A 15,842-nucleotide genomic window follows, 5' to 3' on the forward strand; every position below is an offset into this window, starting at 1 on the left:
CTGAGCAGCACCCCAAACTGCGAGACCCATCCTCTGCCAGAGCTTGGCCTCTCGGGGGCTGTAACTGAAGGCTGGCTGGAGCCAGGGAGGGGGGGTCGTGGCTGCCCCACAGCCACCTGAGGGGCACAAGCTCTTAGGCTCCAGCCCCTGCTTCTAGGACTGCTTCTGTGTCCTGTCTAAAGATGGTTTTACAGAAATCACATAAATAGAGTGAGGCCAGAGAGCAGTAACTGTGCTTTTTCTTGTGAGAGAAGAGGCTGCCTGGCTGTGGGACATGCACAGCACAGTGGTTACCACTCATGACGGAGGGGCTCAGATGCAGTTCCATCGAGACAGACAAGGGTAGAGGGCAAGAACTATTTTCTCAGTAAGGGCTCTTAGCAATAAGCTACAGCACAGGAGGATACAACCACACCTGGTGGCAGCAACCTTTTAAACGAAGAGCGGGACCTCTCCTTCAAAGGGGAAGACATTTGTGATGCTTCTGGGCTTTCAGTTGTAGGTGAAGACAGGTACACAACTGCTGGCCTCCACAAGGCATTTGGGGTGTCCTAAAGTTGTCTTCAGCATTTCTTAGTGGCTTGATTTAGTGCTCCATGCTCAGCACATCTTTTTCTGTCCATCTTGTTGTGGGCTGCTGAGCTTTCTCCATGCAAACAGCAAGAGTCTTGCACCTCTTAGCACCTGAAAATTCATGCCAGAGCATCATGCTAAGATCACAGCCTTAGGGAAGATTGGATCTGACCAAACATCCAAAATGGATTTTTTTCTGCAATCCCAGAACTCTACATATATTGCTGATACAGTGACAAGTTTTCTGACTGTGTAACTGCTGTGAGTTTTTGTGCCACAGGGCAGTAAGAGTTTAGCAGTGTCTGTCTCGGCACTAATTGCCTTGGATCGTTTCAAAAGTCAGAGTATCCCCCAACAGAATTTCTAGGGGAAACAAAACTAAAGTTGCTAAATAACAGAAGAACTAAAGCTGCTATGTTTTAGACAATGCTAATGGACATCAAATTAAAAATTCCCTAAGAAATAATTCCTTCTGCTTTTAATAATAGCTTCAGAGTTAGAGAGCTTTTTTTTATTTAATCAACCTGCTTAAAATTCTTGCCTCCAGCAGGAAAGAATCTCAATCAGAGGGAGACAAACATTCATTAAGCTTTGTACAATAAACCTGCTCTGCAGCTGAAGTGCTATTAATATCATTTTACAGAAAGGGGAAATGGAAGAATAGTGAGATGGGAGTAACTCGCTTAGGGTCACAAAGAGGTTCATGAAACCATGGTAGAGTAGTAAACCTTGAATCGGAGACCTCTACCACAACCCAGGGCCAGCATGCCCTCCCCCAGTGTGCTCTGCCACATCGCCTGGTGTTTATCATTAATTACTTCCCCCCTCCTTTAAAGCAATAAAGTTTATAAGATATGAATACATTGTTTTCTTGAAGATCTAAACATTTAACCCTAAAAATTGAATTCCAGAACACAAAAGCAATTCTTTTAATACTCATTTATTTTCTGAATTAATGAACACTATTAAATAGTGTCCAGTTCCCCAGTCCACCCCACTGTCCATAATCTTTCTCTTTCCCACCAAAGATCACTCTGAGGAATCTGACAGACAGCAGTTTTTCCTGTCCTGCCAAGACAAGTGTGCTATGGATCCTCACCAGGTGAAAAGAGACAAAATGAGTTGTAGGACAACGGCTTTGTCAATTTGACTTATGTCACCTTAGCTGCTAGTATGTGACTTGTGGTTGTTGTGTTTGCTGCTGGGAAGATACCGTACAGGTACAACAGGTCTCTCTTGCAAAAGCTACTAGTCCACTCCTATAACCATTTAAAATAATTTTAACGGTAAGAAAGTAACATGCAGACCAGATCCTAACTAATTAAGCATCTGTAGAATTGTAAGGAAGAAAAGTTTCTGTGAGAGAGGATGGAGCAGTTGGTACAATAGAAAAAAACCAAACAAACCCCGAAACAGTGGATTAACAAATCTGGTAGATTTTGTCACAGGTTTGTACTTTTGTAAAGTATGCTTTAATCTTGGGAAGTTATAAATATATTTTACCTATATGAATAAGATGTATGTAACATACTATGATACACTGGGTGGACAGGAAACAGTAGGTTAGTGCAAAGATAACTCAGACTTCAGCATCTGACAAAATATTAAGAAAACTATAATGACTCATTTTAGAGAAATATAATAGCTATTTAACAACTGTAAATATGGACAAAGGAGGTGAAAGATAGAACATATCTCCCAGTTTAACCTTTATTTTTTGCCAGATGCTCAGGGGACAGGCAGCAGGTCTTAATGCACTAGGGTAGAAGTTCTATGTTAAGGTCTAGCATTTGCAGTGTCCAGACTCTTGCTTAACAGAAAAGAAAGTTCCGGCTCCAATCCCAGCTGTATGGACATCAGTATGATGGATGCTACAGATCTGATTTAAAGATCACTGGAAGTTGTCAGTGGTCTCTCTTACTTTGGCAAAGTTCAGGATGGCACCAACAAGATCTGAAACAGAGGTAAAGAACCAGCTGTCCAAGGCCTGGCACTGGTTATCACACATCAGCTGGCTTATCATAGTTTTATCGCACTGCAAATGGAGAGTGAAACATTCATCAGCACTGTTTACAGGGTTTTACACTTGTGAATTTTATCATAAATGTGCCGCTGCTCAGCTCCACAGTCAGCTACAGCATCTTGGTGGATAAGGAATAAGGTTGTACCGGTCTTTGGCTGAGTCCTCAAGGTTTGTCCAGACACCCAGAACCCCCCCTGCAGCATCCTGCCAGCACCAGGAGCTGCAAGCACCCACTCTGGAGCAGCTACAAACTGGCCTGGCTACAACAGAGTCTTCCACCAGTCTCCAGTTGTATCTATCCATACGTTCAATGCAAATACCTCAGTACAGACATTAAAAAACTTCACAGCCCTATTGCCAAAAGAAAGGTGTTACAACCAGGACTCAGATCAGGCAAAGTGGGGGAGAATAAGCAGTCTTCAAAGCAGAGGTTAACACCGTGAGGGGCTTCAGCAGCTCGGTGCAGGGCATGGAGAGAGCATGGAGTGGTGACATGTAAGAAAACAAAAGCTTTTTTTTAAAAAAAAAAAAAAAAAAAAAAAAGTAGAGTGAAAAGCCCTGAGATGCTTAAGGTAACCCTCACAATAAAGCAAGTGTTCAGCTGGGGCCCTCACCCAGGTACTATTCGACACAGCTCGTGCCCCAGGAGCAGGCGCGCGGCTGGTGTCACTGCCCAGCACAACCAGCTGCAGGTCACCTCGCCTTCTCCTCTTGCACTTCCCACTTATGTAGGTTAGCTGTCCCTGCAGAAGGAAATGGAAACTAAAAGGACTTTTAGTTGACTTAATTAATGCCTGTAACACTAGCCAATTGACATCAGCACCTTGTCTGTCACTCGCTATAGGAGGGGGGAGATTTGTTAAAAATAACAGCCTATTTCCGTTTCTCCAGCCCCAGCTCCGCCACAAACCAGTGGAAAGAGCCAGGGCCAAGTCAGTTAGTGACATCTTAAGGCTACTAACAGAACTGGCTGGGTAGTTTGTTGGATGCATTTTATATTATAGAACTGAAGGACCAGTATATTGCCATTCCTCATCAGAGTACTTACAGTCAGAAACACCTGGGCATCGCTTGGTTAACATGCTGGTTACCCAGAGACTGGTGTTGAAATACACAGCTCACAAAGAAAGTTCAACTTATTTTAAAATAATAATAAACAAAAGTAATCCACATGTCTTTCTGATGCTAAAACAGAAAAGAAGCGCCTCTAAGCAGCATGGATGAAGGAAGTGAGTCTCCAACACATCTCTTGTCTTTACAGGGAGTATTTGCAAAGCCCAACTTCAGCCTCATGGTCTTAATTTCTTTGCGTATCAATGCAGAGAAAGAAGCTGTTCCGATGGGCGAGCCAAAGCTGACACTTCTGACTCAGCCTGGAGAAAACCATTTCCCTCCACTGATACGGAGCAGGCAGGGTGTGATTAGCCTCATTAGGCAATGGCCAGCCTTTGTGACTATCCCCATTAGTCTAGATTGCAAAGTTATAAATGGTGCTTTAAAACAAAAATCTTTTTGAAGCAATTCCTTTACCTTCTATTTGTAAGCCTCTAAAAGAGTTGTAGGTGCTTTACAAATATAACAAAGCTACTTTTGTCACCCTAAAGTGATAATCCTGCAAACTTCCCATCTGCACAAGGACTCACCGATATCACCACGACTAATATTTGGCAGGATGCTCCCTCCTGGAGCCTCCCTGGCCCCAGCAAGAGCAGAGAGGCTCACCCAGGTACTTCCAAACATCACTGCTCCTGGATCTCTCCTGTTCTGTCTTAGATGCTGTAGTTTCTGGAGCAGAAAAACTTGCCCCAATCATCATGGCTTGCAGTACAGCACAATAGCTTTAACCACCACTGATAATGTTATTCGCTTTAAAAAGATGAATCAGAGCAGCAGTAGGACAACCAAATGCGCCATAAAGTAACTCCAGCTACCACCACGGCACCGTGCCTCGGAGGGTAACAGAACCTGGATGTACAGCAGGGAACCTCAGCATCTTACACGGGCATTTGCTCAGTGACTGCTGTGTACAGCAAGGAGCAGCTGGGACTGGAGCACACACATAAAGATATGATTTCAAGAGCGGTGGGAGCTGGTGTTTATATCTAGAGAGAGGAGGAAGGTGCATGTTCTCCAGCTGTGGCCCGTTGGTCAAAGCATGCTCGCTAAGGGTGAGAAGCAGCTGGCTGGTTCTGCGGGCATTACTCAGCTTGGCCTTCAGCTGAGGACGGTATGAAAAGAAAACAAAGTACTGAGTACTCCACAATTTTATCAATATAAAGTCACTGACCTAATGCCTGCAGGAATCGTTACGGCTGCAAAGAAGAGGAGGGGTCTTCCAGAGTCACCGTTTATATATCATGTATAACACAGCTACACCTCAGCAAAACAAGCAGTCAAACCCTTTGGAGAATTCCAGCATTAAATTACTTCCTCCACTCTCAGAGTACCATAATTTATGTACGATACAGCTGAGAGAATTCAAAGAGCGAGCTGTCCTGGGGGATGTTTCATTTCACAGCCTGTGAACTCACACGCAGGCAGAACAAGCTGGTGAAAACCAAGAGGTTGCCCTCACCAAACGAGCCTGGCTCCACACCTGCTGCCTGAGCACAGCTTCACTTGCGCCAAGTGCAATGAAACTTTATTCACTGTTTTTATATACAGTACTGTCTTACAACCATCTTTTCAAAAGCTTGGCTGATCTTTGGAAGCTATTATTATATCGCTTGCTTTATATGCTGCTTATTTCAGAGGTTTAGGCGAGACAAGATGTCTGAGCGGTAATATCCTAGCTACAGTCTCACACACAAAAATGTATGATACTTTTGAGTAGTTCATCCATGGAAAATGTAAGGTTTAATACTTCTCAGCGAGACACACCTTTACCTCCCGTGGTAGAGATGTTGTTTTGGGAGCAAGAGTTCACAGGCTTTATCATCACTGACATCTAGCCAACCAGTTACGAGGGCATGTACTAAATCACTGAGTATGGGAGAATATCAGCCTTCCTATGTAAGTTTGAGTAAACTTGATCCTGAATCTTTACTAGAGGTTTTATTCATTATTTGATTGATAAACTCCTATGAGAACCTCCTGCACCAGCCAGGCTGGTGACTTGTACAGCAGCCTGAGCTTCCCCACTGGCACCACGAATGGGCATCCATAATAGGTGTGCAAGTGCAGACTGTGTTAGCATTTTTGTGGTTGATACATGAAGTTTCTTATTTAAATAACTGAAATGGTTACCCTTATCAATTTACCAAACAAACAACATACCTCAGTGTCTGATCCTTTTAAGCCATGGCTAGATTTTGTCAATCAAGTCTGTTGGGACCTCTGGCACACAAATGACAAATCAGAGTGTTACTAGAACTATTGACACACATTTTTAATACATAACTACTGTTGTTATATATAATCAGAGCTGATAGAGTTTAGCATAAAAGGGTATTTTAAAGTGCCAATAAAACCACTTAGCTTTTACAACACACTGCGTTTACTCCATTCCCCCCCTTCCTCCAAAAAAGCTTTTCTTTTGAACTAAGCAATTTATATATTGGGTCGGTGTTATAAAGTAGGTATTTATAGCAGATTTCAATGGAGTGGAAGCTGGAATAAAGGCAACTTGCTTTTAAATGCAGCACAGAGGCAATTTTGCATTGATAAGATTATCAGCTGTTTGTACATAGAAGATGATGTGGTCACCGAGAGGCCTCACATGCTGTTTCTGTAACTGTAACCCAAATTACTTGCTTTTCTCACAAATCATTTGTACTTCAATTTTTCTTAGACTCATTCAATGTCCGCTGAGTAACATGTTCAACAATTAGGAGCCGAACTAAAGAATTTAACTGATAATACCACACTGTCTTCTTAATTTAATCCTTTTCTTTCCAAAACCCACAACAAATGCATCACCAGACTAGTGATAAAAGCAACTCTAAGTTGTATTATCACTATAAGATGATCACACATGCAGACGGTTGGCCATAACTTGTGCTTTGTTATGCCTCAGTGTTGCATTTATTTTGGAAATCGGTTTGGTATTGATGGCGTAACTCATCAGCAATACTAACCAGCCCCTTACTGCCAAACTGCTCTCAATTACCATAGTGGTACCTTCTTCCTTCCAACAAGCCAGCTCAAACCAGCAGGACTGGGGTCACATAAAATTAGTGAACACCCAGCTTTTGCCCAAGTGTGAATACAAAAAATTATATGCAATATTTAAATGGAACATCTTTACAATTAAAAGGAACAGGGTTTCTATTTTTGGGAAGTACACTGCAAATAAATTGTGTTTTTGTAATTGTTTTCCACTGGTAAAAATGCAGAAAGAAAGAGAGGAATGTTCTTAAGTTTATGGTATACTCTGTGTCTAAATATGAATTAAAATGATAGTCTTTGTGATTTAAGGAAATTAACATATTTATAGCATGGATACATACAAGATGGAAAACCTTTGAATGAACTGGATTTTCTATATGAATTAATACTGCTTTAATGGTGAATGTGTTTATTTTCATTTTTAATACTTGCTGCTAGTTATCATTGTAAATAGAAGAATTGTGTGTGTGTGTCTAGTTTTCCTCTAAATACAAAGTATTTCTATTTAACAAATGCAAAAATTGAATGCATACAATGGAATGTGCAGATGCAGATGCATGGCCAATAATAGAAATTTGCACATGCAAATAGACTAATTATGCATGCATGTGTCAACGGCTTGCAAAACAAGTATTTGAAAACCTAACCCAAAACAGAAAACTGGCACGTCAGAAAGGCAAAAGAACAAGTAATGCAAACTTTTTTTTCTGTTTTCTTTTGTATTACTGCTACTTTCTGTACCAGTATGTGTGACCAAGCATATTTTAACTAGTAATCTAACACAAAGCCTGCTGAAGTCAATGGAACGATTCCTACAAAGTTCTGTGGCCACACAAATAATATACTCAGAGCTTAATACAGACAGGACTTTGTATTTCTGTGCATGGATTTTATAGACCATACCTTTTCATATAAACTGCATCGATAGCTGGGTTTACTCTTAAAGACTTACCTACATGGGGAGGAAAAGAGGATTAATTTAAATTTAAACATTTTGCTGCAGCCGCTCTGTACTAGCTGGTGCTTGGTAACTCTGCCAGAACCAGCTAGGATTTTGCCTCGAGGCACTGGCTCCAGTGGAGGGGTTTCCCTCAAAAAAAAGGCACCCAGCCCCTGTGGCAGGAATCCCCCCTCCTCACTGCTGCCAGGTCCTGCCCAGCTGCTCCTGCTGCCGTGACATCAGGGACATTGGATACTAGAGCATCTGGAGGGGACAGGCTCAAAAAACATCCCGCAGCTTGGGTTCTCTTATGGCGCAAGGCTTTTTGGTTTGGGCCGTTTTGGTGCTGTAGCTGAATGGGTGAGGTTTCTGGGTCTGCTGGCTCTTTGCTTTGTACATCCCGAGTAAAGAAAAAACTGACTGTCAGCTTTTGTTAAACATGCTTTATGCACTTTTCTTAATTTTATATTGGAAGGGGGATATCATTTCACTGAGGGGGAGTGTTTGCTAAATCATGGTCCTGCCCTGTAGGACTGAAGGATGAATAAAAGGCAGGTGGGCTTGCCTGAATATGATACCATTTTACTATGGCCAATGTGCTGGTCAGCACTAAGTTTGGGATTTATTGCAGAGGCTTTAGAGATCTGTAAAACTTAAAAGAAAAAAAGGAAAGAAGTAAGAAGAAAAATGAAAAAGACAGGCTTAGATGACCTTTACCCTATTACAGAGGAATATTGTGCTGTTGGAGTAGAATTGAAACCTAATTTAAACAAGCATTTTCTTCTTGCAAAACACTTACTATTGAGAAGTGCAAGGTCTGCCCCGCTCACCTTCCCTATCTGAAACATTTTGGCTCCAAGCTCAATGCCCAGAGGCTGGCAGGTGTCTCTTACCCCTTCACGAGGGCACCAAACGTGGCTAACCAGCTCCAGCATGAGGATGGAGATGTAAATCCCCACCAGGCTGTTCGTTTGATCACCACATGTGGAGGAGCCGTGCCAGGCGTTAGCATGGCAGCAGCGGTACAAACCGTCTTGAGTCCATAGAGCTTATACAGAGGATTTCAGAAACTGATATGAAAAAGCAAGTAGAGGACCAGAGGTGGTTTTTTTTTGCAGAACGTGTCAGTCCCTCGTGGTGGCCCTTGCTTAGGATAAACACATTTTCTGCTACCTCTTCATCACCGATTATCCCAAACTCTTTACTTTCCTGTTTTCCTTTGAGATAGGCAGACTTTCCTTCCTTGATCTCCTGTTTCTCAGTGGCTTCTACACTGAGCGTTTTCCCTTTTTGGCCCTTATTTTTCTTTCCCTTGAAAGTCTGGAAAATGCTGGACAGTGGCTAACTGGTATTCTTGAGTGTTTGGACACGAGGACTATGCAGGAGAAAACAAGCAGTGAGTATCTGTGGCTCAGTTTCCATGGCAACAAAGATTAAAAATGAGAAAAAGGCACCTGCTCATAGTTGTTGAGATGTTTTCGAGATGAGGACTCCCTTGTCCAGCTTTTGTCCGTCTCATGGCCTGTGGAAGCATAGCACAAGGACCAGAAGCACTCGCACTGATGCTTAGCAGTGGTCAGCAGCTCAGTCGGAGATTACAGCTCCTCTACAACATATTTTAGCATGAGACAGAGAGGTAGCACTGCTCCCTGACCACAGTTTCAGAGCATTTTATGTAAACATGGGGAGCAGATGGCGAGGCTGGCGAACGGGGCCGGAGTAGCGGTTACATCTGTAACCCTGCAAGCAGTTCCTGTGGTCAAGGACTCATCGCTGACTCACACAGCGGAACAGCTCAAACACACACTTCACCACTGCCATGTAAGGAGTCCTGGAACACAGCCGAAATTAAACAAGGCAGTAATGAAGTAAGAAACTCGAGCTGCTTTTGGACAACCTTTTATTTCAGTAGTTTTCTGTGGTGAAGAGCCTTTTCCAGAGCTCCTACCAGTAGGATGGCATCAACCACTTGCTCCATCCTCAGTGAGTGCTCTTCTCTCTCCACATGGTGTAGTTGGCATGTGAATATAAGGCAGCCAGAGACTCTTGGAGAGTTTTGGGCAGTTCAAGCAATGAAGCCAATGAAGATGCTAACTATGATCTGATGGTAATGTGCAAGGAAAGGATAAGGCTCAGGGAAAGGGTGAAAGAGGCGAAGTAACAGTGGCCAAGCCTGTGGGCTGCCTCCGCAGGGTCCTCCATTTGTTCTGTGCTAAATTCAGTCATTCTACGGCAAAGATGACAAGCACATCATTGCTGAAGGAGCCCTCAACTATGCAACCCTCAGTGTCCTGCTGTTGCCTCACCTGCTTCCAAGATGAACGGTAGGTTGAAGCCTGTGTCCCTCCCACCGTGCCACAACCCCAGCCAGCTCACAAAAGGGATGAGGCGGTTGGCACGTTGCAGCGGAACCAGGCTTCTGCCATCTTCCTTAGCTTTATCTTCATGCCGCTTTGGTGATTCTTAGAAGGTCTGTCAAAATCCAGAGTCCACCACCTGCCCAGGCAGAGGCCCAGGGCCAGCAGAGCCCCTGCTCCTGCTCCCGAAAGGCAGAACCACCCTGGTCCCGGTGGGAGCCGTGGCACCTCAAGAAACCAGTGGCCAACCAACACGTCTTCTCACCCCAATGCCACCTGGCCTGCCGCAAGGATTTAGCTGCAAATGTGAACTTGGTTTTCCAGAGAACTTCCCTGCTGTATCTTCATCAAAAGACTGGCTTTACCCTGGTGGCTTCAGTGCTTTGAACTTTACTCCTCAATCCAAACGAAGCACAAATGGGACCAATTGACACTGTACTGAACTTTTAAGGCTGACACGCTATTTAGCAACTTATTAATGCTAGATCTTTTGAGGAAAGTTTTCACTCACCATCCGCTCTAAAGAGCTTTGTCAAACTGTAACCATTTTAATTTTACTACAATTGCCCCTGGAGGAGCTGTTGAAAGTTATACCAGCTGTACATTTATTTTACTGTTTTTACCTCCCTTTTTTCTGATCATCAGTCTGTCAAGGCTATCAAGATTTACATTTAAATGTAAAACTGGACTGTCCACCAAATAGCCTTTGAAGCTATTAGCTGTGAAAGATAATCAATTGGGAATGGGCCCCTGCAGAGCACTTTCAAGCAGAGTCATCACCAAAAAGCAATTTTGCTGGCAGGCTGCTTTTTTTTTTTTTTTTTTTTTTTTTAAAGAAAAAAAGTCATGAACATCCCTAGCCAATTAAAGTTATATCAATGGCTGATCTACATGATTTTACAACAAAAGCAAAATTTAACATTGTTTAGGCAAATTGATTGTTGTGATAAATTCGGAACTTTTTAGGAGGGACTGAGCAGCAAGGATCAATGACTTTTTCATAATCCCCCAGCAACTGTACGTACTTAAAGAAACAGAATGATCCAATATGCCCAGAGATAAGGAAAAGTGCTACTATTTAAGATAAAAAGCCTTACACCAGTCTTGTAAAAATTTAAGGTAGATTTTTACCACCTCTTTAGCTTTACAACTTTAACATGGCAATCTTACATTGTTGTTTTTCTAAAACTGTGTCACCATTTATAGTCCCTTTTCTTTATTAGGATAAAAAAGCATGTTTCACAAAGAACTTTAATCTATTAATTATGACTGCTAGGCATTATGCAGTTTAGCTTTATGCATTCCTGTCCTTTCAAATTTTCCTTCAGGCCATCATGGGATGGACTATCTCCAGTATCTATCTAGGCATTTGCATCTCACTCATCACTGAGGTATCCAGGTTATTCTCATCTTCACAATATACTTCTGAGGTGCACGTCACCCTCTCCAGGTGGAGAATTCAGCAGCACTACTCCAGTGAAAATACATATTACTAATATAATCATTAAATATGGCCAGCAACAGCAAGGGGAGACATGCTTCCCAAGTATGAAGTATGTGAAGAAAAGGCGGGGGATGCGTATTTTCTTTCAGAGACTGACATTTAAAAGGTGCAAACAGAAGAACCACCAAGCAGAAGGGAGTGATGGCCGGGGGCTGGGAGACCCAGCAGGGGCGCAGCCGCCCTGCACTGCGGGCCTTGCTCTGCCTCACCTGGCCAGGGGGTCCCAGCCTCCACAAGCTTCTATTTTGTGATCAAAAGCAGAATGATGGAAAATTGCCTGAGCAGCTCTGAGCAACAGGGATATGCAGCCCAAGTCTGCTATATAGGGCCAGCCTGTCTTTCCAAACGCTGCCTATACAGACAGCACAAAGATTTTTAACAGCTCTCCTTCATTTTGAAAACTGTCAGTGGGAAACTCAAGATGTTGGAGGTTTCTCCAAGCTTTGTTTTAGGTGTCTGTCACATCGGGTTCAATACATCGGAAGATGTTCATGGCACAACATGTTGTTTCATCCAGGAGCACAAAAAGGCATAAATGCATTCTGGTATCCTTAAAAAATAACCAAATCAAAACACAACAACATGCAAACAAACAAAAAACTCTACAGGTCCTCAGATAATTATTTTCCAGGTAATGCTCAGCTTTGACCCACAAAATTCGCCCACTCCATCACTAACCAAGAGAGCTTTTGCTTCCAGACATTAAAAGCAAGTTTACATGTTTGAAATTAGGAACTCTGAGCAATCCCCACAACGAACTCTGAGCAATCCCCACAACATCTCTGCCGAAGTTGAATCTGCAATAATACATAATTCCTGTTTTTTACGGAGGCAAAGCAAACTCCTGAAGCTTATGGAATAAATTATCTGATATCACAGTTCACAGAACTCAGTGGCAGTACAGCAGCAGACCCTGAACATAAGTGTTATTTGTTACTTTAACGGTACACAGCATTAAAAAAAAAAAACCCAACTTTACTTTGTCATGGATTTTTTTTTACTTCCCTACAACATTGTGAAGTCTCTAGAAGATGAAAGACAGCCATGTAACCAAATACTGTATGTTTTATGAGTCCTTCTCCGTGTCTAGCAACTGGAATAAAGACAAAGGCAGAACTGGATACCTGAGAGAAAAAAAAGCTTTTCCTGTGACAGACTTTTAATTCACAATGATACCTGAGACATTATTTCCTCAGGTCACTATAGAAACCTTTATCACCTTATGAAAGGTCATCGGGATAAGTGACAGGAGACATCAGTTTCTCTTAACAATATTGGTTTATCTTCTTAAAATTTAAATAACAAGGCTAAAGATTTTCCAACTAGAGATGTAAAAAGCCATTAAGAGTATCCAGTCAATATTCCTAAATTATAGGATAGAAGCCTTTCCGCTGAGGACACAGCAAATGTTTTTACAGACACCAGAGCATCATCACATTGCAAAAAGGATGACTGACTACATTTTGACTGCAAATGCAAATAAAAAATCAGAAATACAGAGTAAAGCAAATGTATAAAAAACACAGCCCAAAAAAGCCTTTCCCCAGTTGTTTGTAATCTAGAGAAAAATGTCTTGGCTTGGTTCTTACATTTTTAAAGAACAACTTAAAACCCCACAACAGAAGGTACTTTCCAGTGCAGTCAGATCATAATAGCAATAAATAGCTCTGCCAAAACGATTGGGAAATATTCTGATTATAATTTTTTTAATTGCAAAAGCCATGTGTGTTCAATAGAAGGTTGGTTTTCCCCCAGCTCCCAAAAGAGCTAGCTTTGGGCCAAGTTCTGCTGCTTTTAGGTCTCATCTTGATCCCACTTGTCCAGGAGCATCTGCATATCCAGCAACCCCCTCTGTGGATGGGACAAATTGATGCTGGTTTTGAGCAGGAATCTGCCATTTTGATGCAAATGACAGCTGAAGTATCTATCGAAACCGCATAAAAGATACTAGCAACATTGGTAGAGGGTTTAATCCAGAGTGCTGCTGGTTTATTGTTCGGACTCTACACTGGGACACTGTGCAGGAGCTCCGGCAGAAGCCTGCCACCCTGAAACACATTCCAAGGTGTTCAAGACCAATTTTTCTTTGGACTTTGGATTTTTTTTTTCCCTGCTGCATGTTTCTACCTCAGAAAAAGAAGAGGGAAAAGCACATTCTAGCAGGTCTTGCAGAGGATAAGCCTCTGCTCACGTGATACTTGGGTCAGTTTTAAAAAGCAGTGGCATGGAGTAACAACAAAATCATAAAAGGTTGGGAAGGATGCAAGAGCAGGGGGTTGCTTTATTTGAAATGCATGCAGGCTACACACCACTGCTTGGTTAGCGTTCTGGCTAATGTTCTTGCTCCGTTTACCCTCATTTCTTTAAGCAGCCATAGGGATCTGTATTCACAAAAGAGGGAGGACTGTAACGCACTGTAAACTCCCAACCGGGACCCCACCAGCAAACAGTGTAAAAACCATGAGACTGTGCAAAGAGCAAAACTGCAAACGAGCGTGTGGAAGGAAGCTAACGGTGGAATATCGAGTTGTACATTTCCCTCTTAGAGCTCGTTCAGTGCAATGCAGTGTAAACATCATCCATTTTGTAACAAGTGAGCACAAGCGAGAAGGGCTCCCCGGCAGCAGATTGCTCGCTCCGTGCCACATGCGCACAGGGAGGGCTTGGAGATCCCCAGGCAAGAAGAACAACATCTATCCCAATATTTCGTCCTCAAAAGAGACAACTTGCCACGGAGCTCTGAGGCTATGGCAGAACTCCAGGAAGGTACACTATTTATTTACCATGTGCTTGAAAGTAAGCAAGCTCTACAAGAGACACTTGTTACGAATTACCATGCTCTCTCAAGGGATAGTCTTGTTGATAACATGAAGAATGAATTAAATGAATATCTGATTAAAACAATCTGCTTCTGCCAGCTCCAAAACACAGAGACCATTAATGTCATACATAGAAATAAAGCCACAATATTGGAACAGAAGATTGAAAAAACAATTGCCCCCATGTTAGCCTTGGTTATCAGCTGCTTTCTTCGTTTTTGGTTTGGTGGGTTGTTTTTTTTTATTTGTTAGGGTGGAGGAGAGAAGTCTCTAGATTGTTCCCTTCATCATAATGCAATCAGCTAAACAATGTTGAAGAAGCAGCACTAAGCTTTGTCTATTCATTCACACCATTTTGTTATCTTTCCTGTTTATCTTAGAGACACACACAGGACAAGAATGAAGGTTAGTCTTTACAATATGACAGATCTACTGGTTTCCTATTTTAGAAGGTAAACAAGGCTTTTTGTGAAACTGAAATGCAGATAACAGAGCTGTGTAACATTAATTGTGACATTAGATTGAACATGAGATTCCTGGATGTGGTGGTGCATCCCCTGGGTGCAGGTCTGTTGGCCAAGTGCAAACACAGATAAATTGCAGGTCAAACCATCAGCTTTGTCAAAAATGGTGTATTTTTATCTTTCTTTCAGTATGCAACAATTCTGCAGCTGCAAACTATGTACAGATTAAAATTAATTAACAGGGAGTAAAAAATGATCAATTTAATGTAAATTGTGAGCCACAGAACTGCTTCATGGGCTTTTAACAGTAGAAAACTTTGGACGCATTCTTTATTTGTGGCTTTTTATCTGAAGTGAAAGTAAGATTTTTACAGCCAAGCGTTTTGCAACGTCGTATAAAAGTGGATTCTGAAATGTTTTTACCGGGCAACAAGTTACAAGCAGGGAACTGTTTAACAGGAAACTAACACCAAGCAGGTCAGGCCACGCTTAGAAGCTTATCTGGATCTCTAGCACCATCTATAGAGGACACAAAACACGTCATGCTCCTGAAACCCTGCACGCGGAGCTCATTTATACCAACAAGGATATGACAATTAAATGTCTTTAGTTGCCAAATTGTAATGCATTTGCACTTAAAAGCTTGTAGGCTTGGTAATATTTTCTACACCCCGAAGCCTGCCTACCTTATCCACCAGTATCAGCAGTTAGTCTAACTACACCCAAACTTTGATCTTAAAAAAAAGACTACTAACCCCCTTTGCAGGATTGTACAACCACCAGCCCCAAAGCCAGAGCAGCATGCCTGCCAGCTCCTAGCCCATGGCCCAGGCAGAAATTTCTCATCCAGCTGGAGGACCTGGAAAGCTCCATCCCCAGGGTCTCCAATGTACAAGGCCCTCAGCTGGGATACTGAAACTCTCTACCCACGTGGCTTGTAAAAATTAGAACATAATTATCCTTGAGATTGCCACCCTTCATAAAGATCAACCAGCAAGAAATATTGGGAAAATGGCATCTGAGCAAGCAGATAAATGCTTACTATTGAAAAAAAC

The sequence above is a fragment of the Falco cherrug genome, chromosome 10 (assembly GCF_023634085.1).
Source record: "Falco cherrug isolate bFalChe1 chromosome 10, bFalChe1.pri, whole genome shotgun sequence".
Taxonomy (NCBI): domain Eukaryota; kingdom Metazoa; phylum Chordata; class Aves; order Falconiformes; family Falconidae; genus Falco; species Falco cherrug.